General features: G+C 42.3%; 2 protein-coding genes across 16 annotated transcripts in view; one reads left to right on the forward strand and one right to left on the reverse strand.

Moving 5' to 3' along the window:
• The window catches only part of B3GNT5 (UDP-GlcNAc:betaGal beta-1,3-N-acetylglucosaminyltransferase 5), a 43,778-nt gene extending 41,861 nt beyond the window's left edge, over nucleotides 1-1,917 (reverse strand). The window contains exon 1 of one of the 2 annotated variants that reach the window (XM_054835073.1): nucleotides 1,798-1,917. The gene's annotated coding sequence lies outside the window, so the exon portion shown is untranslated. The other variant, XM_054835075.1, reaches the window with a different exon arrangement.
• MCF2L2 (MCF.2 cell line derived transforming sequence-like 2) overlaps nucleotides 1-20,890 on the forward strand; it is a 178,992-nt gene that overhangs the window by 108,111 nt on the left and 49,991 nt on the right. The window lies entirely within an intron of this gene.

Here is a 20,890-nt window from a genome sequence, read left to right on the forward strand (position 1 = left end):
TTATCATTTCCTTGCACTTAATTTAGTTGCTTACATTGGAGTAAAGCCAGTCTCCCATCTGCTAGATACTCCAAGACCTTGCTCAGAAGCAGTTAAAGCTACTTCTCCTAAAAGCTTCAGGTGTTTCTTATGCTCCCTACAGCGAGGTGAGCCAACACGACTCACCCTTTTGCTCGGGCTCCCGCCGCCCCGTTCTCCAGCCGGAGCTCCAGGCCGCCCCCCCCCGCCCCGGAGCTCTGCCCCGCGCACCCCACACCCGCCTCCTCGCGCTCAGAGCATCCCAGCTCTCCCAAAAACCTTTGAAACTCGGGAGGCTCGAAAGTACTCGGAAGCTGGCAGTGGCTCGGGCTGGAGGTCGTCCCCCCCCGCCGCCGCCGCCTCCGCGGGGTTTCCGCCGCGCCTCGTCCAGCGGCTGCGGAGCGGCCTCCCGGCACCCCCGCGAACCCCGAAATTAGCGCAAATCGATCGTTCGCTTTCACACCACCCCGCCTTCCCCCCTTTCCCCAGCCCCGGGGGCATCCGCGGAACCCCGGGAGCAGCCTGGGAAGGGGAAAGAGGCAGGGATGGAGGGGCAGAGGGAAGAACTCTCAGCCATGCGGGCGCCCCTTCGGGGAACAAAGGCCGGCGCCGCCCCTTCCCCTCGGCACCTCCCCGCCAGCAGCCGGGTACGTCCGTCCGCCGCTTCCAGCCTACACGCTTTCAAAGTTCGGAGCCCACCCAAGAGCAGAGTCATAAAAAAAAAAGTCTTTTTTTTAGCTTTACAAGCAGGCTTAGTGCAAACTCGCTTTCTGAACGGGTTCAGTATCTCCCCCTTTCACCTAATGCGTTTTTCTCAAGCCGATTTTTCCTACGGAGTCCCCAAAAATAGTTTGGGAAAGGGCTGCACCCGCCCAGCAGCTCCGTGCCTGCTTCCACCGGGAAGAGGGAGGAACTCCGGGCGCTAAAGAGGCCAGGGCGAAAGGTTGTCCCAGCGCTTTCAGGGGTGCGTCCCCGTGTTGCAACTCACGGCTGAGCAGAGAAACTCCGAGCCGGATTTGCGAGTTGGGTGGGAACAGTAGAGGAAGGAAAAAAAAAAAAATACCCCCACACTTTTCATGTACGAAAAAAAATAATAATTTGAAGAAATAAGAGCCCGGGAGGGGCTGCCGGAACAAGGAGCGGGAAGAAACAGCACTGCTTTGAATGGGTTATTTCACTGTAATGCTCGGGTGGCTGCGAGTTCTCTCTTCACGGCTCAGGGGATGAGAAAGACTCTGAAAGGGCCACAAAAAACTTTGTGAAGTTTATCTGCTTTGAACATAATCGACTGCCAGGCAGTGATCAGAGATTGGGTGGAGGGGGGAAATCTGCTAGAAGGCTACACAAAACAGACATTAAAACTGCCCTGAAGTTTGGGACTCGTTTATCAGAGAAGTTTGAAATCCCAAACTCCCGACAAAACCCTTTCTTAAGGCAGGAGCAAGGCAATCGCGTACAGAGCTAATGGATGCAGTCTGTGGCCGAAACCTCTTAAACAAAGCACTTTGAAAATTTAGTTTGTCCAAAACATGGACCCGCAATTCCAGAAACGCGGAAAAGCGAGACACCCCCCTCCCCCAAACAGACCAGCTCTTACAATCCCTGAAGCCAGAGAAGAGAAAAAAAGCACTCAGGAAAACAATATTTTCGCTAATTACCCAGCTCCTGCTTTACGCATAACTGAAGAACAAACAACGCGGCTGCTCCTTCCAAGCGAACAAACTGAAAAAGCAGGAGGGGGAAATGGGACGACACCCCACATAGATTCGCGTATCTCACCAACAAGCCTGGACAGCGAGCTGCTTTCCTCCACCGCTTCCGTCCTCAGGGAAAAGGAGTCTCCCCGGCCCGGCCGCCCAGGCCGGCTGGCTGGCTGGCTCGCAGCATAAAGGATCCCGCGGGCCGAGGAGCCAATCGGCGCCGCCCCGCCCGCCCGCCCCCGCCGTCAGCCCCCGCCGTCAGCCCTGCCGCTCCCCGGGCCCGGCCCCGGGTTCCCCCGCTGCTCTCGGGTGTCCCACTGTTTATAAACACCGTGTGCCTTTGGGATTAACCATACTCCCGGTGTGCCAGATTGATGCAATTTTTTTTTTCCTCTCTTCCTCTTTCCCGAGGAGGTGGTGAGGGTGCAGTGTGCTACGTGGGGAAACAGCGTCCTGGAATGACGCTCAAAATGCTAAGAGTAATGTTTCTTAGAAGTTCAAAGTGACTTATATCTTAAAAATATTTCAGGGGACGCGATAAAAGTTTAGCTAATTGGAGCTCTTAAGTCTCCGAGGTCCTAAATAACATCTTATTGTTGGGTGGTTAGTTTGTAGGTGACAGTGAAACTTACTCACTTTCTTGTTGGAAATCTTCAAACAAGGAAAGAAGACATGGTTTTAGGGTTTTTTTCTCTTCTACCTTCCCCACCAACCTTGGTGACTTATTCGCATCATCTTGAGGGGAATGCCTGATTCCTTGAGGCACATCAAAAATAAGCCAGTCTCCGTGGTTGGTACACTGAGATGGAGGTATTCCAAAACCAAACGAAGGTAAGTGCTGCGAACGTGTCTTCTTTAAATACACTTCTGCAAAACTTTTGTAAAGAGAAAAGCTAGGTTTTCCAGCTCATCCAAATTAAGTTGAAAAGCCACTATAGTGCTGTGCCTTGTATGGTTTATTGAAAATCTGAGGTTTCTCCCTGAACATAAGTATCAAACACAAGCCCATTGTGTATCTTCCATTCTTACACATGACCGTGATTGATCTGAATCACTCCTGACCTCATCATTGACTTCACAGAAATTTAACTATTGCATATCATGACAATTAGTGTCTCCTTGTCACTTTACAACCCTAAATCTGACAACATCTTTGTGAGGTGAGGAATTGTTTTCTTTTTAAACACAAGAGAGAAAATCAGAGATAGGAATACTGTTGTCAAGGGCACTCAGCAAAAGTAGAGCAAGGATAAAACCTGAGCAGTTAACAATCCCTCAGAAGGATGTGTTGCTTTGTAATACAGGTTTTGTCTGAGGAAACTTCAAGGCCTAAAGAGTTTTTCACTTGATCTCTCCTTTCTCCTGTTGTATGTCTTATATATGACTAAACACTTCATAGCAGCCTTCCCAGGTTTCTCTTTGTCTGTTTGATTCTTCAGTAAGACAAAATATAATTCTTTATAATTGGCAGTTCAACCTAGCAGGAAAAGTTTGTAGATCAGTGTGTAAATTTGGCATGGTATTTAAGCAGTGTTTAAATAACAGTAGAAATAACCTTATAAACAAAGCATCATTCATTTTTCTTATCGAAACGATAATTGCTGATTCCTTCCCCAGTTCACTAATGTTGGTTTTTTTCAGTTTATTCTTCTTTCTTCCTTTTAGGTGTCATCCCATTCAAGCATTTTATCAGTGATAAAATGGTCCCTTTCAGAGTGAGAAATTCTCAACGACAGATATTTAAAAAACTAGAGCACTGATTTCTTGGCTGGTGATACCAGTTTTTCCTATTTTCAGTTTAAATTGGTAAACCAGAGAGAAAAAAATATTAGCAGCTGCATTCTTCCTTCCACAAATAACTGTAAAAAATTTCTCTTGTTATATCATATTCTAAGAGCTTTTTGGTTTGCATTTTCAGATCTTTCTGTATATCCATGAGATGTTTCCTGTATGAGAAATCTGATTGTCTTTCATAATCACATGACTCTATGCTTAGACTCTAAGTATGAAATAGGTGGGCATTTTTTATAAGATCACAAGGAGGGCAACCCTTTCTAGTTCATTTACACAGGTGGCTGTAGGCAGGCTGTGTAGATGTTATTACAGCAAGCTGACTAAAGTTCATGGAGTCTTAACTACTGCAGTCCTTAGTATCTTATATGTGTTTACCTACATTACTGTGATATTTTGCAATTTATTTTCAAACGTTATTATGGGGAGCTGATTTGGTCAGATGTTCTGTGATATCATTTTATGAAAGAAAATATGATTCATAGCTCTATTCTGATGATGGTTTCACAATCAGTCCAAGCTCATTTAGGGCTGCTACTGCTGTCCTTTCTTCCTCTTTCTCTCCCCATATCCACTCCATGTAGTCCATTTATATCCCTTACAGAGCTGCAACTGTGCAGCTGGTATGACTTTTTTTCTTTTTGTGAGGTTAATTTTGAGTTGCGTCAGCTCGTCTTGCTCACCAGTTTTTCTGAGTGTCCATGCTGGTGTACAATTACTGTCAAATGCAAGGGAGGGGGCAGGATGGAGTGACTGGGAGAATGCAAAGGTGCTTATTTATTCCCTCACAGTTATGGAGTGGATAAACTGATCAAGAAACTGCATCCAGAGAGTTGATATTGATCCCTCTCTGATATGACACTGATTTCCCTGCAAATTTGGAATATTTTCTGGTTGATTGGCTTTGGATCAGATTCACCCATAATTTTTCTAGTCCATCTTCCAACAAGGGCTGGCAGACCTTGTTAGTCAGTGTTAGTGCTTCCTGTTGAAAACACAACAGTATGACATCTGTTCCTGGAGTTTCTGACCACAACTTAACCCTTTTCATGAGATGACCTCCCAGATCTTGCACATGGCGTTGGTGTTATCAACGGGTCGTCAGCATGGCCTTGACAGCAATAAGATGGCAAGATGTACATTGAAGCGATAGGTGTGCAGCGGCAGTGGCAGGAGTTACAGTAGTGTTACTTGTGTCTGATTTTCATTCATGTCTATTACTACTGAATAATAAGCTGGAAAACTGCAAGACATTGGTGGGTTTTGTGCTCAGATGTGGCATGTCATGTAAGCAGCATAATCTCTACTTTCCGAATTAAATTCTCATGAGACTGTAAGCTCTCCTAGAGTTTATATTCAGATAGAATTAACTTCATGAGTGACCAGCTAGAGAATTTGGAGTCTGAAGTATTATTTATGGGACTTACATGAAAGATTCAGGTTTAAAAATATGGGACGGCCCTAGCTATCATGTATGCATGGGGCACTTCTGTATGCACACAAAAGTCTCCAAGCATGTACACAGTCCAGACTCTGAACATGCACATTAAGTTTGCTTTACATGCTGAGGACATCTGTGGAGCATTTGGCATCACTTCTTCTGCGCGCCAGCAGCCGTCACTTTGCAAACTCACATCCTGGAGTGTGCCACTTGCAGGTCTATGCCTGAAGGTGTTTGTACCCTTAAATGACAGGTTTCACCTGCAGATTTGGATATGATTTAAATTTAAGAGTCCTTTAAATTCAGTGTATCTTAAAGTCTGGGTCAGGCCTACCCTCAGTGTTATTGATATAACAAGAACCGGGGAGCTTCATAAATCAGTCAGTGCATCACTCTGAACATGAGAATAACTAAGATATCACTGAATCATCAGATTGTGTGGGTAGAAGAGGATAGCGCTTCTGCCCTGGGTGAAGAATTAGAAGCTATTTTCAGAATGAGAATGTTGTCCCAGAGCCCTATTCTAAATCAGCGATAGTAAAGTTGCACTGATATTAGGTCTGGGAATTGCTAAATTTAGGTGTGGACTGGTGTCAAAAATACTAGTAGCTCAGGGAGTGCTGCTAAAAGCTTCAGTGTCCAAGTGTTTGTTGTAATCATCAGAGCTGAATATGACAGGAGAGAAACTAAGATCCCTGATTTCATTAGCTGTTGGCCAAAGATGCAGAGCTTCTACAGGAGGCAGAGGTAAATCATAGAATCATAGAATGGTTGGGGTTGGAATGGACCCAAAGATCAGGCAGGGACACCCTCCACTAGACCAGGTTGCCCAAAGCCCCATCCAACCTGGCCTTGAACACTTCCAGGGAGGGGGCATCCACAGCTTCTCTGGACAACCTGTTCCAGTGCCTCACCACTCTAACTGTAAAGAATTTCTTCCTTATGTCCAATCTAAATCTACCCTCTTTCAGTTTAAAACCATTACCCCTTGTCCTGTCACTACAGGCCTTGGTAAATGTCTCTTTCTTATAAGCCCCCTTTATATTTCGAGAAGCTGTAATAAGGTCTCCCCAGAGCCTTCTCTTTTCCAGACTGAACAACCCCAGAAGGGGGAATGACTTTCCCCTTTTATTGGCATAAGTAAGATCCATTGCAAAGGTTTCCCTACAGTGTGCAAATGCAAGATGTAACAAATTTCACCCTATGATATAATGTAATATAATATAGACTTCTATTACAATTGAGATAAGGTGATTTTGATGAGTGGTTGAGACATGAGTGTACAGTATAACACCAACAGCGTTGTCTTTCCAATCTAATTTCCAGACTCATGAAAACTTTCAGCTGGTAGAGGGGAGGAGCTTGGGCCTACATTTTAATAGAGAAACATGTTCTTGGCTTTATTGTTAAGCAGAGAACTGTTTTCTTTCACCAGACTTAATGAAAGAGCAGTCAGCAGGAGAAATTTCAAGAAACCACTAGCCATTTCTTGTTTGCCATCATCTCTTTCAACCTTTACAAAATCTGTTTTCAGAGAAGTTTCCTTGTTGGGCAGATTGGCTCTAGCACTTACAACTGTAATTACAGCCTAAAGGGTTGGGAAGATATTTGAAGTGAAATGTATGCTGCCATGTAGGGACATCTTGCTGCTGATAGAAATGTGTGTAGAATAGCATGAGGAGATGTATTCCTACTATAGATCCAAATAGTTCTGGGAAATGGGAAAATTATTATGAACAGGGCAAAAAAAAAATCTTATCGTTGCAATACAGTGGTTTACTGAGTTTTCTGGAAGCTTCCTGAAGTCCTGCCATCCTTGCATCCTTGCTCCCAAAGAATCTGGAAGATAGAGAGAAGCTGAAATAAACCCTCTCCATATTCACATGCTTTCTTACAAAATTTGCACTTAATCAGGTATCAAAGAGGGATATGCAGCCACTTCTACTATTATCTCTCATACCTGCTTGCTATTGGATACTAAGGTTATTTTAATACTCTTCAGAAATTCCAGGAATTCCTCAACTTGTTTTCTGTGCAGTTGTTCTGCTGCCTGCTGGCTCTGGGCAGGCTCCTGGAATGCAGCTGGCCACAAGCACATACTGGATGGTGGGTTTGTTTTAGGCACATGGGGAGATTAGGATCAGAGGTATCTTCTGTCTTGCCTGGTGTCACAGGAAAGCGTGTGCTCCACTTGAAAAGCATTGGGAACTTCAGCATGCGCGTAGTCCACGGGGAGCAATTTGCATCATCTATTGGATGGCTACTTCCTACGCCTATCCAGGACTTTGGTGGAGTTCTGCACTCTCCCACCCCCTGGTCCATCTCAGGGTTTATAGAGCATATGCAAATAAAGGCTGCCTTGTGTTGGCCTAAGACTGGATGCATCTTGTCTGAAGAAGCACATGTGGGCCTGAAGGCTTCTATGTTGGTTTCTCCCCTAACTGTAGCTATATCACCTCTCCACAAAAACCTCACTTTACTCTGATATAGGGGGTTGACAATCCTTGGCCTTTCTGTATTTCTATGAAGGACACCTGGATATCCCAGGTAGCACAGGCACAAACCAAGGAGCAGAGGATGTTACTCAGCCCCATTATCACTGCCAAGCTGATGGATGGGGAAAGAGAAGGAGAGGCACTGGTAGGATTATATACCACCTCGGTTCACACGGTGCTACGTTCTCTTTAAAGAGCAGGACAGCGACAAGGCTAAGAGACCACTGAAACAAACTAGGAGCAATCAGGCCTCTCAGGGTGTAAAATTCTCCGGACAGAGCTGCCAAAGCATACCTGTCTTCCCCATATGTGTTCACACCAGTTCCAATGAAATCTTTTTAAACTAAAGTTAAAACCACGCAGCTCCTGTCAATTAGCTCATGAAGGAGTGCTGAGCACTTCACATGGTCATTTACACAAGCAGCACATCATGTTGCCTAATCTGGATGTGAATGACTTGCACCCACGCTGGGCTGATCTGAATAATTGCGTGGTTTGCAGGATAGTAGCAGACAGGCCTTAGCAGATGGGAGATCACTCAGTCCTGCGTAGCTAGTGATGCAATGGAGCAGTGATTTATCAATTGCACTGTTCAGTAAATCACTGCTGACTTTACTTCCTGCGTTTAACAAGCTGCTTGTTAACCAGGAATATAATAACTGAGTTTGGAAGATTTGTGACATATTCATGTTTAGAATGCTATATTTACTTCTGAAAATTCACTTATGTTTTTTCATCCAGCAGGAACCTTCTTTCCCCACATGGGTCTAAACAGGAATTCTGTTCTATGTAGTATCATGTGTCCATCAAACAGATCCTCTGCAGACTCTGCAAAGGTCACGTGCATATCCAGATTATTCAGTACACTGTTGCTGATCTTTCTCTGTAACCTCTGGTTTGAAGGCACTGATGTTTTATTTGTATTGTATTTATTGCAAACCTGCGTTCATATGCTGTTCCCTGGTTAATAGCCATGTTGGACAAACTACTATGGACAATCTTGCCTTTATGGCATTTGACCTGAATTAGAGCTAAATAACGTGACAGTGAGGATGCTATTGTTGGTAAAAATGCCTAGGTTCTGTTTGTCTGTGCTGGCTCCCCACTAGTACTCTCAGGCCAGACTTACTGCGTGGGTAGAGGACACAAAGAGCTTCAACCTCTGTAATAGCTCTGCCTGGTGCGGTGTGCTCTTACCTCTTCCAGTCACCATTGCAATTGCAACCAGCCCCAGTTCTGACCACAGACACTGAAGTGGCAAACTAGACATTTCCCGCCTAGGCAAGGCTTGTAACAGCCACTAAGATTAATAAACTAAGTTTCCTATTCTTCCAGGGAAAAAAGTGGAGGAATGGCAGTCCTGGATGAGCCCAGAAATCCATCTGCCCCCTTGTATTATCTCAGACATTGGCCATTAGCAGCTGCTTAGAGAAAAAAGCAAGAAACAGGGCTAACACTGTTATCCAAATACTGGGTAACATCCTCCCAGTTTCTTGCAATCTGCAATTGTGAGAGTTTTCTGTAAAATGGCCCTTTGAACTCATTCTCCAGCTGGAGTCCATCCTACAATTCTCTAAAGCTGCTTTCTAAGTTTGGAATATCTTCCAAAAGACAGTGTCTCTCCCTCTTTCTCTAAGTTTATCTTTAAATTCTGCAAGCTGCATTCCAGACGTGTGGTAGAGAGGGTTGTCCAAAGCATAGCTTAGTAAATGGATATGGATGTTGCTAAGAGCTGTGATTCCCAGTCACTGCTGGGAGGAGTGTGGTGGCTGCAGATGGTCTGATCCTTGCCTGAGCCTTTGCCCCAGATGACCGCTGCGGAGAAAGCCTGACACAAAAAAAAGGATGTGTTTGCTCCTCAGCCATGGCAATTCACAATTTACTGATTTAATGTGTCAAGAAGAGATTAACTAAAGCAGAATATGTGTTCCAGCTGCTCCCATAAACTCTGTTTTAGCTTGCCAGGATTTTCTTTCCCTGTTCCATTCCTGTTGTCCTGTAACTAACACCTGGTTTATTTCCCCCAAGCCCCACAGAATACTGATTCTCAAGGACATTTAAAATCAGGGTGTATCCAAGAGATCTTCCAAGGCTCGAGCAGGATGACCGTATGTTTTAAGTCTGGCACAATGCTGCGTCCTATTAGAGGGAGAAGTGGATTTCTCAGACTGAAAGACAAACCCACACAGGAGCTAACAATCTCCATCAAACCCATCCCCTTCCTTCCAAGTGCAACATGCACTCCTCTGGTCTGCCCTCTCTGACATAAACTCAAGGCTATCTGTAAAATCAATTATTCATTTTAATAATAAAACTAATTCCTCATTCTACCCAAATGGCCTTACAAAGGCTCGTAGAATAAAGCTATCAAGAGCAGACCTGCTACAAGAATCAAAACCACTGGAGCTCTTCTCTTCCTCCAGCAGTGGAGGATAGTATTCGTGTTGCCATTTGCATGCAATGAAGGATAGTTTTGTGTTCAGCGTTCTATCCCAATCCAAAACGGCTCTGCATGGCACAACAGGTCCTTGCAGGGTCAGGGTGGGGATGAGTGAGTACCACAGGCGTGGGAGATGTTAGTCGCACTGCCTAGCAGAGGTGCTCTGGAGTAAGAGATTAGGGTGGTGTAGGACTCTGTATGGAGCAGTCCCATGTGCGTAAATCCTCTGTCACCCCAGCTCAGCAAGGGTACCCACTTGAGATTATAGAACTTTGGAGGGAGGCTGTGGGCATATTTCAGGTTTACTCAGAGCCTGAGGTCAACATGAATTCTTAGTCAACATGAATTCTCAGTATACATAGTTCCCATTAAGCTTCCTTTAACCTACTTGTGGGCTTTATTTTTTTTGGTCTTGTCTCTTTGAAAGTTTTGGGATTTTACCACTGTAACTTCTGCTTTTATTAAAAAACCTCCTTTTTCAAATACCGTGCTTTACCGCTCTCTGTGGGAAAATCCATGACACTTTATCAGATTTCTTGCTCAATGAGGTCAACTGGTATTTGGATTTCATTATATCGTTTCCACAAAGGAATGGAAAAAAATATACCGTATGTAAACTGAAAGTAGTTTCTGTCTTAAAAGTCAGGTTGAATATAGAAAAAAGCTGTTAAATAGTTTTTGCTAAAGTCAGAAACTATTACATATCTAGCAATCTTTTACCTGCTCCATTTCCAACTTCTAAGAAAAAAGCATCGAGGAAGGAAATGACTTCCAGGTCACAGGAACCCTGTGAATTTCCCACAGCGATAGGACATGCAAAATCTAGAGTGCTTTATTTTAGCGGTCTTATCTTTTGGATATAATCTGTGACTGTATATTCTAGTCCTTTCTAGCTAGAAGCAAGTAAAAGGGTAAATCTCAACATGAGTATATTAATACGTTTCAGTTAATTTTTATACATATATGTATATATTTATATTTTTGTATTTTAAAAAGCAGTGGGCTTCCTTTGTTGGCTGCTAAACTTGAGTGCCCATGTTGACTTCAGTTTAGCAGATCAAATCCATGCTTAGGCAAATATAGTGAAGAATTATTTCTTTCTCCCCTGTCCTAACCTCAAGTCCTTTATGCAATATCCTTTGCTGTAGTCAATGAAAGATCCAGCTGTACTAGATCTGCCCAGCCTTAAGAAATCAGAAGGTTTGCTCTTCCTTGGATAATATTTCTAAGGAAGAATAGTGAATTTTGAGTCATTAAGTTAATTCTGTGGCCTATATGTAAATACTCATAATATCAAGCAAGCAAGCAATGCTAAGAAATGACATGGAAGTCTCCAGGGTGTGGGAGCAGCCTGTTAAGCTGCAATGTCTCAGTTACATGCAGATAATTTACAAGCATGTGTGTGCAATAGCTTGAATGGATAACAATCTACAAGCATCTACTACAATCTGCTGAAATACGGCCTAATACTAATAGCACTTAGCACTTACGTTAATAGCAAATTTGATCTATAAATTATTCACCTGCTTTTAGCTAATGGGTTACTCAATTGTATTGGGTTTGCGTGGCCAGGTTTTGGTAGCGGGGGGGCTGCAGGGGTGGCTTCTGTGAGAAGCTGCTAGAAGCTTCCCCCATGTCCGACAGAGCCAATGCCAGCCGGCTCCAAGACGGACCCACTGCTGGCCAAGACCGAGCCCATCAGTGATGGTGGTAGTGCCTCTGGGGTAACAGAGTTAAGAAGGGGGAAAAATTGTTGCGCAGCTTCTCTCAAAGAATATGTGAGAGAAACTTTGCGGACACCAAGGTCGGGGAAGAAGGAGGGAGAGAAGGTGCTCCGGGCACTGGAGCCCGTGGAGAAGACCATGGTCTCTAATAAATTTAATAAATTAAACTAATTTCCCCAAGTCAAATCTGTTTTGCCCGTGACAGTAATTGGTGAGCGATCTCTCCCTGTCCTTATCTCAACCCATAAGTCTTTTGTTATATTTTCTCTCCCCTGCCCAGCTGAGGAGCACATTGATAGAGCAGCTTTGGTGGGACCCAGTGCCCAGCCAGGGTCAACCCACCACAGCAACGCTGAGATATCACAGAGCTAAATATATCTTTATCATCAAATAGAAATGGTGGAGCTGCAAGGTTAAAAGACCAAAACCACAAGGTGGGCCTGATGGGTAGTTCACAAATATGGGTAGCTGCCAGGTATTTGCACAGCTACTCGGCATGTTATTTTGGCCTACAGTGAGAACCAGTCTGCAGCATCCCCGCTGTCTAAAGCTCACTCAAATTTGTGTACAGAGCTGCATCATTTCAGTGTAGATGCACAGCTGAGATGAGAAACAACTCTTGCTTGACTTTTAGTCCTCTATTCATATCATTCCTCTCTGTAGGTGATTTAATTAATTTGCCTCTCCATTAACAACTATGTTCTGGTTCCTATAATCTAGGTCAGCTAATTAAGATATATAAAAATATTTCCCCAAGGTCATTTGTTTTGGGAACAATGAATGTGGGACAATTCTTTGTATGTGAAGAGATCAGATCATTTCAGAAGCAGCAAAATATTATAAATGGTGATTTACTTAGGTGGTGAAATACATTTCTAACAAAGATACAGTCCTTCTGCTCAGAAGAATTTCCATAATAACTTGAGCAAATCCACTCGACATTGCAGCAGAATAGTATCACCTAGGCAGGCAATTGCAATGTCTTCACTAAGGGGCATTAATTCTCAGATGAGGTGGAGCATACCACCTAAATCTGTTATGTTTCTCAAAGTTAGTTAGTTGAGGTTCATTTGCAGCCATGAAATGTACTTTAAAAATAATCATTGTTTTTTCAAGGTATTTCTCTCTTTCATTTGGGGAAAAAAAAAAAAAGGAATATGTATCAGAGAAATCAGAAATGTTTTCTGTATCAACTAACAAATACAAAGTTCCATTCAAACAAATGTTCTTATGTCTAGAATGATCTCTTATTCCACTTTAGGAGGTAAAGTACAGCAACTGATTCATCACTTAAATTTCACTTGAGCTGTTGCCCAATCTCAGCTGAGAATACTTTTCAACTGGGGAAGGTGCTTTTAGCACTGCGAGAAATGAAAAATAAATCCTCTTAAAAGCAATTATGTAGGTGGAATGGAAGTTTCCTCTATGCAGAGGCTGCTATGCTGTCATTTCTTTTGACTCCATAGCACAGAGATAATGCTGAGATTTTAAGATTAGACCAGTCTTAGAATTTCTTGTAGCAATTTCTAATTCAAAACTGGATGTGCTATTTATTGCTAATTCTATTTCCACTGGGACAGTGAGCTTTTCACCATTTATTACCTACAAAGGAGATACCATTGCAAGAAATATAATTTCGCTACATTTTATTTACATTCAGAAATAGAAATTTGACAACACTTAAGACTAGCCAGAGTGCTGGGCCAAGGTGGTCTTTGCCACTGTGTTCATTTTTCCAAACCAGTAAATTTTTCACTCTCACTTCTCTTATGTCCAACTCTATCCAATGTTGATGTTTATTCTAAGTATATGTATCTGTCGCACTGCACACGGTTCCTTTCAGTCCTTTCTCTTGTTTTTGAAGCCTCAGGTATTAAAAGAGCCAGTATTTTCAATTTAAGTAGATCTCTATCTAAATTAGATATATTTATAAAAGTGATGTTTATTTTATTTTTATTAATTTAATAAATTCCACTGAGTATTTTGCTCTTGCACACTGCTATTCTACTGTTTCAGTTGTTGAAAATACGAAATTTCATCTTCCAGACACTGTGCATTTTTGCAAGACAGATACGGGGCACCCATGCATGACTGCCACTTTTGCTGGCTCCACATCAGTCATGCAGACAGGTTTTCTGCAGCATAATAATTCTGGAGCACCCAATTTATTGAGGGTGTGGTGTGTCAAAAATCATACTAGTTTAATTCTATTTGATGGCTCCAATTCCTCTTCTGGGATAAGACTCCTTATCAGGACAGGCACTTGTGATAGCAAATCCTGGCATGGAAACAAGATCTGTGAATGGAAGCGAGCATATGAGTTTGTTAGAAAAGCGCAGTTATGGAAACAAAAATCCTGAATTAGTTTTATGTTGCCATCTGAGCAGGATGCACAAATAGTAACTGTATGAACAAAAAGCCATAGAGATTTAGCCAGAGGAGACATTAATAGGTTGTGGTAGTCTCTAGATATTATTTCTGCTAAGTGTTTCATTATATTTGATAGGGTTTTTTAAGGTGGCACATACAACAGCAGAGAAACCATCTGACACTGCTCCTACCAGAATTATTGTGATACAGAACTGCACAATGACCTGACACACCTGGGGACCTTGGCCAGCCATTCAATTATATTTCCTTTTTCTTCTGTTATTAAGGAAGAAGGAAGGAGGAAGAGTTGTTAATATATAATGGGCTTGTACATGTCTTCTTTATGGTCACTGTGGTGAGGACCTTCCCTAGTAGTGGGCTCTCAGTTTCCAGAAGCCAACACAAACAAATACCTATTGACAAAGTTTTGTTGCAACAAGGCAATGCAGTGCAGATTAGTTTATACTTGGTTAACAACATTGCCAGTTGCTGTCTGCACAGTCCAAAGCAGTATAAATAGCTACCTTTGGTCTAAATGTCAGCACAGGCAGTGACAGATATAGAAATGCACCACAACAAGTGAAGGGTGCTAATTCATACCAGCGTTTCCCTCAGTTTCAAGGTTCACTTACGACCTTGGCTAGAAACAATTGAAGTAAGGCTCTGCCACCATCCTTTCCTGCTCAGCTTGTCCCCTACTTGTTTCCCTCTCCTTCTCCAAGTCTTTTCTCGATGCTTTGCTGTCCTGGCAGCTCCTACATGCTCACCCCTTTTAGAGAGAATCCTTTACACAATCATTTTTTTCTTCACTTCGATATGGCACGACTAACTTGCCAGAGGTCAGAGAGAGCACTAACGACAAAGTAAAAATATTTTTCCTTTTACTTTCTCCTTTCCTACCGTCCTTACGGTGCTGGCACTGCAGTGTCTCTCAAAGCTAGGAGACATTTCGGGTGGAAACTGGCTCAATATGTGAGATCTTAGTAGTGCAAGGCCACAGGATGTCGTGGTTGCCATAGCAAGAATAATCCGCCCAAAGCAAACTGATGTAAAATCACACCATTGAGAGATGTGGGCTTAGTATAACCAAGGCCATGATTTTTCCTTAGAAACACAGATCAATAATTCAAAGAAATGTGAGCTGCTTTGTGCATTTTAACTGTTTTCCATAACAAGAAGTTTCCTTTGCTGGAGGAACATCTGACAAGATCACATCAGCGGGTCCGTGTGTGACCTCTCCCTGCCACAGCCACATTCTAATTCTGCCAAGTTATGGTAGCAGCAAAGGCCCTGCCATACAGAGCGCTTTGCCACGTTTGTGGTGGCTGAGCTCGCTCTGCTACAACACGTAGTAAACTCCCTCCACTGATGGAAAGTTGGCTTGTTCTCCTGAGCAGTGTTTCATGTCATTATTTCCACATCAGGAAAGTTAGTGGGTCAGGTACTATTGGGACCAGAATATTTCACCTTTGGAACTCTTCTAACTCGGTGAGTCTCTTTGTTTCTTTGGGGAAGGAGCGAGTATACTCCAGTGGAATGAAGGTTTCCTGACAACAAGGATGCCTGCAGATAGGATCTTAGGGGTTTCTCAGACTCCATTGAAACCTTAGACCTTCAGGTCAAATGCCTAATCCTTCACCATCTGTGCTGAGATAGCCTGCTTACTTGGGAATGATCCTGGTGAGGAACTACCCGTATGAGAGCTGCCCATAAACTTCAGCCAGCTCAAGGGTTTTGTTGACTTTGGACTGCTGCCATCCAAACCTCATATTCTTGTAAAATATCTCTGAAAGGAAGGAACAATGGAGTGCAGAAGATCTCCCCCTGCCTTTACCTCACACCCCCCAGTTACACTTGTTTTTTTCTCCACTTTCCAGTCACCAAGGGGAGTGTTTGGGTCTTTCCTGTAATCACAACACTGAGTCCAAAGTCGAGACTGCAAGCTGCTTCTATGCTGAAATCACCTCCGAATCCTCTCAGACACAGCCACCTGCAAGGAGCCTGTTCATAGCACCCGAGTTCTCATACTTACTGGCCAAACCGTGAACAGTCCTTTAGCACCAAGGGCAAGATTTCAACTGGTCCCTCCCAGCCCCATCTCCTGTTTTCATGCTCCTCTGTGAAGGGGAAGGCAAATACAGCAGCAGGTGGGATGGCAGATACCTGTGCTGCATCTGCTGCTACCTCCGAGGGAGCAGTCTGCTGATTTAGGCTGGTGAGCAGCATGTGTGGCAGCACTGGAGGCTGGAGAAAAGCTCTCAGAAGCTGGTAGAAATCTGCATGAAACTTTGCTATGGAGTCTGGATGCGGACACAGAAAAAAGAGAGATGGAATGAACTGTGAGCTGAGTTTAAAACTTTAAATACAGTGAGGGCCTGTATCTCTGGTCTGCCATTGATTAGCTTACATTTTTCTTTTTTCTGATATGCTTTTTCATTCTTTCACTCTTTTGCTTTTTGTTTAATTTCTGATATTATTGACAGAAACATTAGGATGAACCCTGGTGCCTCCACTTTCTTCTTAGCAGTTAGAAAGACAATAGATTGGCTGCATTTGTCTTAATTTCTTATCTACGGCCCAATGTCCTTTCTCTTTAGAAACAACGTATGTTTGCATTTGCAATATTAGCTTAGTTGAAATGTTGGACAATGTAAAGGGGACCTACCATGTAAATAACCTAGTCATGCTTGTTCAGACCATACAAGGGAGAAAGGGAGTTGGAAGAACTGCCCGTGACAATAGTCCTGTCAATTGCTGCATCATATTTTCCTTAAACATGATACTCGCAGCAGGTGCATGCTGAGTTACCCTCCTTGCCCCATGATAGCCTGGAAGAGATGAACATTTCACGTGTCACCCCTCAGGGCTTGCTGTAAATCAGATGATGTTGCTACCAGTTTTCTAGGCTGACTGTCTCAAATGCCATTCAATCCCTTGTGCCATGTAGTGAGCTCTCTACTACATCATTTACCTACCTAGCGTGCTCACACTGTGAGTGTAAAAGTATATCTCCTTTATACCCTCTCAACTCTTTCCCCCGCAGCAGCAAGACACATTTAGGTAGCTCTTTAATTTACTGTTCTTAAATGGCATCTGTGTCAGGGTGATTCTAAGGTCTGTGGAAGGCCCTTGACCAAGTGTGCAGCTTTATATTGTTAACAGTTTGACAAGAGAGTGATTCATGTGCAACAACCTTTTATGTTTGAGATTTTGCTGCTGTGGATATTATTTGGAGAGCAATTCAGGTGAGTTACTCTGGGAGCACTGGAGCTAGGGAAGGCTCTTTTCTGATGGGCTTGTGCTGAGTGTTCCTGGTGGTTGCTGTAATGCCAACCCTGTTACAGAAAAGAAATACAGAATTACACTTTCAGAAGAATAGTGTTGTAATCATGTAAAATTATATCTGGAGAGAGTGGGGTGGGCACAGATAGATGGATGGATTATATCATGCAACACTTTCAACCAGTGGCAGCCTTGGGAATAGAATTTGCACCCACCAGCTCTTTGCAGAAGTATAAGAGTTGTTCTGCTTTGGGGACAGTGGGAGGCTTAAGCCTACAGCTCCTGTGTCCTCAGCCTGGAGAAGAGGAGGCTTCAGGGACACCTTATAGCACCTTCCGGTACCTAAAGGGGCCTATAGGAAAGATGGTGAGGGACTGTTTATGAGGGAGTGTCGTGACAGGACAAGGGGTAATGGGTTTAAGCTGAAAGAGGGTAGATTTAGAAGAAATTCTTTACTGTTAGAGTGGTGAGGCACTGGAACAGGTTGCCCAGAGAAGCTGTGGAGGCCCCATTGTAGGAAGTGTTCAAGGCCAGGTTGGATGGGGCTTTGGGCAACCTGGTCTAGTGGAGGGTGTCCCTGCCCATGGCAGGGGGCTGGGAACTAGATGGTCTTTGAGGTCCCTTCCAACCCAAACCATTCTATGATTCTATGAAGTAGGAAATCCCAGGGATGTACTTGGCCATGGGTACTGAGAGACAAGTGTAAAAACAGCTCTAAAGCATGTGTGCTGAGTCTGACAGAATGCTGGATGTTTGGTCAAATTCCTTTTTTTCCATGTGAACACAATTTATGGTTAGAAGACGACCACAGTTAAAAACAACCAACAACAACAACAATGAAAGAACTATCAAAAAACTGAGCAGTGAAAGTCTTATTTAGGCAGCAGATCCTGCCATCTCACTGTGGAAAATTATTACCCTTTATGTACAGACTGATGGTTTAGAGATATGAACCTCTCAAACTCTAACCAGGAGCTGGAGGAATACCATCATGATTTTGTTTCTGTTTCATTATCATTGAAACCAAGATGATAAAATAGCTGACACCACCTTTACAAGGAGTGAAAGAGTTAGTTAGACAAGTTTTTCATAACACTTAAAAAGCTGAAGCATTTACTCTCAGTATAAATCTACATATAGAATTAAGTTAAATAATAAAATCAAATCTTCTTAAGGAATCGTGTTAGATTTCATGACAACCCCATAACTACAATGGCAGTATCTCAGGAGTCCCACAGAACTTCCTCTAATAAAACATTCCTCATATGTGGTTTTTTTTTTCCTGATGTCCTGAATGGACAATGTTTCCAAACCAAATTAGGATTAGTAAATCAACTAAAAAACCAGATTTCTTACAATGAGGATTCAAGAGCTGGTACTCTATGTTAAACTAGGATTCAGAAAAGATTAAAATAATTAATTTTTGCTTCATCTTCCATAGAAAGCTGGATAGTAAACTACCCTAAAGGCCTCTGTTCTATTTATTGGATTACTTTGAATTGTGCTTTTGACAGGCACCACACTGTTGTTTATGACAGTTACTAGGAAACCTATGGACTAATAATTTGCTTTTTAGGTATAATTGTCAGCTAAATGAAGAGTTTGCTTCAGAGTCAGTCCTGATATAATCTGCTAGGTAACAGACTAAGTAACATCTAGAAGATCAATGTCTTGTTTGCAGGTAAATAAGCATCTTTCAACAGTAAGATGAACTTAAAGATTAATTTAAAACTTAAAAACATTAAGTTTCTCTGATGACTTTGTCACACCTGCTCTGTTATGTTTTTTCAAACAATGCAGCAGCTCTTTGGAAGTGTGAATCATGAGCATAAACCTCATGAAGTTCCAATAGCTGCAACATGAAATTTTAGGTCTTCTGGATCTGGAGAACAGAAATAATAAACAGAATTTGAGGTGTTCTTAAAATAAATTTAGGTTAGACCTGAAAATAAAGATGATATTTCCAAACTTCTAAGTGATGGATCAACCTTTTCAAGCAGTGTCAAACCTGTTCTCCAATTCATGAAATAAGTGTGGAGCAGTAGTTCTTAGGTCTACCAAGGAAACCAAGAATATAACCATCCTTTGGCTCTGAAGAGTGCTAAAAGTTAAAATATTTCTGTGTCTCATTGCAAAGACCATAGCTGTGTGCACAGGTAGGATGTATGCACAGTTTCTATGGCCACACTGTTTTGCCAAGGCAAATACGAAGTTTGCGTAGGAAATTATACTTGCATGTGTCTGTTTTATTGTACCTACTATTCACTGCCTACCTGGACAACTGAATCTCCAATTTTCTCTACTGAAGCTGATAGCCAGAGTGACAAATGTAGTTTGAACTACTTAGTTTGAAGTAGCTAGTGACCACCAAACCTCTGATTCAACAAGTTTCTGCAACTAGAGTTTGTGTTGTAGCTTGATAACCATTAGTAGCTTGAGCTTGATGAGGTTCGTTAGTTCAGTTTGGTAGCCAACCTAAGTTTTTTACTCCAGAAACAAATTGTGCATCGTCTTTATGATTTCTTTTCAGTGCTGCAAGTGGTAGTGATGCTAGAAGAGTAGCTATCTGCTTGTCCTCCTTTGCATCTGGTCTGTGCAGTAACTTCAATAGCTGTTAAAAGGAAAGGCATGTTTAACCATAAAAGTTTTATTTGTTTCAGTCAGCTGTAAAAGCAAGTGCTAATGTTTGTAAAATAATTTTTTGGACAAGTGGCCCCTTAAGCCATTTACTGTGCAATTCTCATGAAGGTGCTTTAAAGTGGCAGATATATCTGTCTCATGAAGAATAATCTAGTACACTGAGCATACACCAAACATATTTTCCAGCTCAAAGGTGTGCAAATTCAGGGAAACATGGACAGAGCTCTTACATGGGTTAGAGTCCAGCACGGCTTGGTCTTATGAGATCATGCATAGTACTGTAGAATCCCTTTGCACCTGTGTTTGTTCAATAGTATTGCTTAGCTATGAAGGGTGATATCAGTTTTCCCCTGTTGCTAGATGCAGCTTTCCTGTGGATAAATATCTCAATCTGAGGCATTAGTCCTTTTTTTACTTGGAGAAACTACTCAAACCTCTGGAAGACCCACCCTGAAAACTTTGTCCATAAGAGTATTAAAGACAATATTTTCTTGAGAATATGGGACAAATGATGCATAAAAAAAGTTGAGGGATTTAATGCAATTTTATTTCAAAATATAATTAGTTATTTGTCCAAAAGTGAATTGGTTATATTCATGTTTCTGTGAAATAAATCAGGCATCTTCAAAAGATATGTGGTCAAGTTACCTAGGAGCATTAAACTGATATCAGAAATGAAAAATCCAAAATATAGTATAAATATTTTACTCTCATTTACTTCCGTGTTTTCAGACTTCTGACATAATCCTGTTGCCTGTTTTTGCAATATACTGAAGAAAGGAAGCTTAATCAGCAATTTTGTTTATTTTATAAAAGAAAGCAAAACAGAAATGTAACATAGCCTTGGAAAATGTAATCTCCTTTTATTGTGTATTGTTAGTTATTATTAGAAGAGGAAACCTTTTTTGTTTGCCTTCTGGGGCATTTTTAATCTTTTTATTCAGATTTTAGGTATAAAATTGACAGAAGCAACCAAGATGAAGTTTAAA

Source organism: Grus americana, chromosome 9 (genome assembly GCF_028858705.1).
Source record: "Grus americana isolate bGruAme1 chromosome 9, bGruAme1.mat, whole genome shotgun sequence".
Lineage (NCBI taxonomy): Eukaryota > Metazoa > Chordata > Aves > Gruiformes > Gruidae > Grus > Grus americana.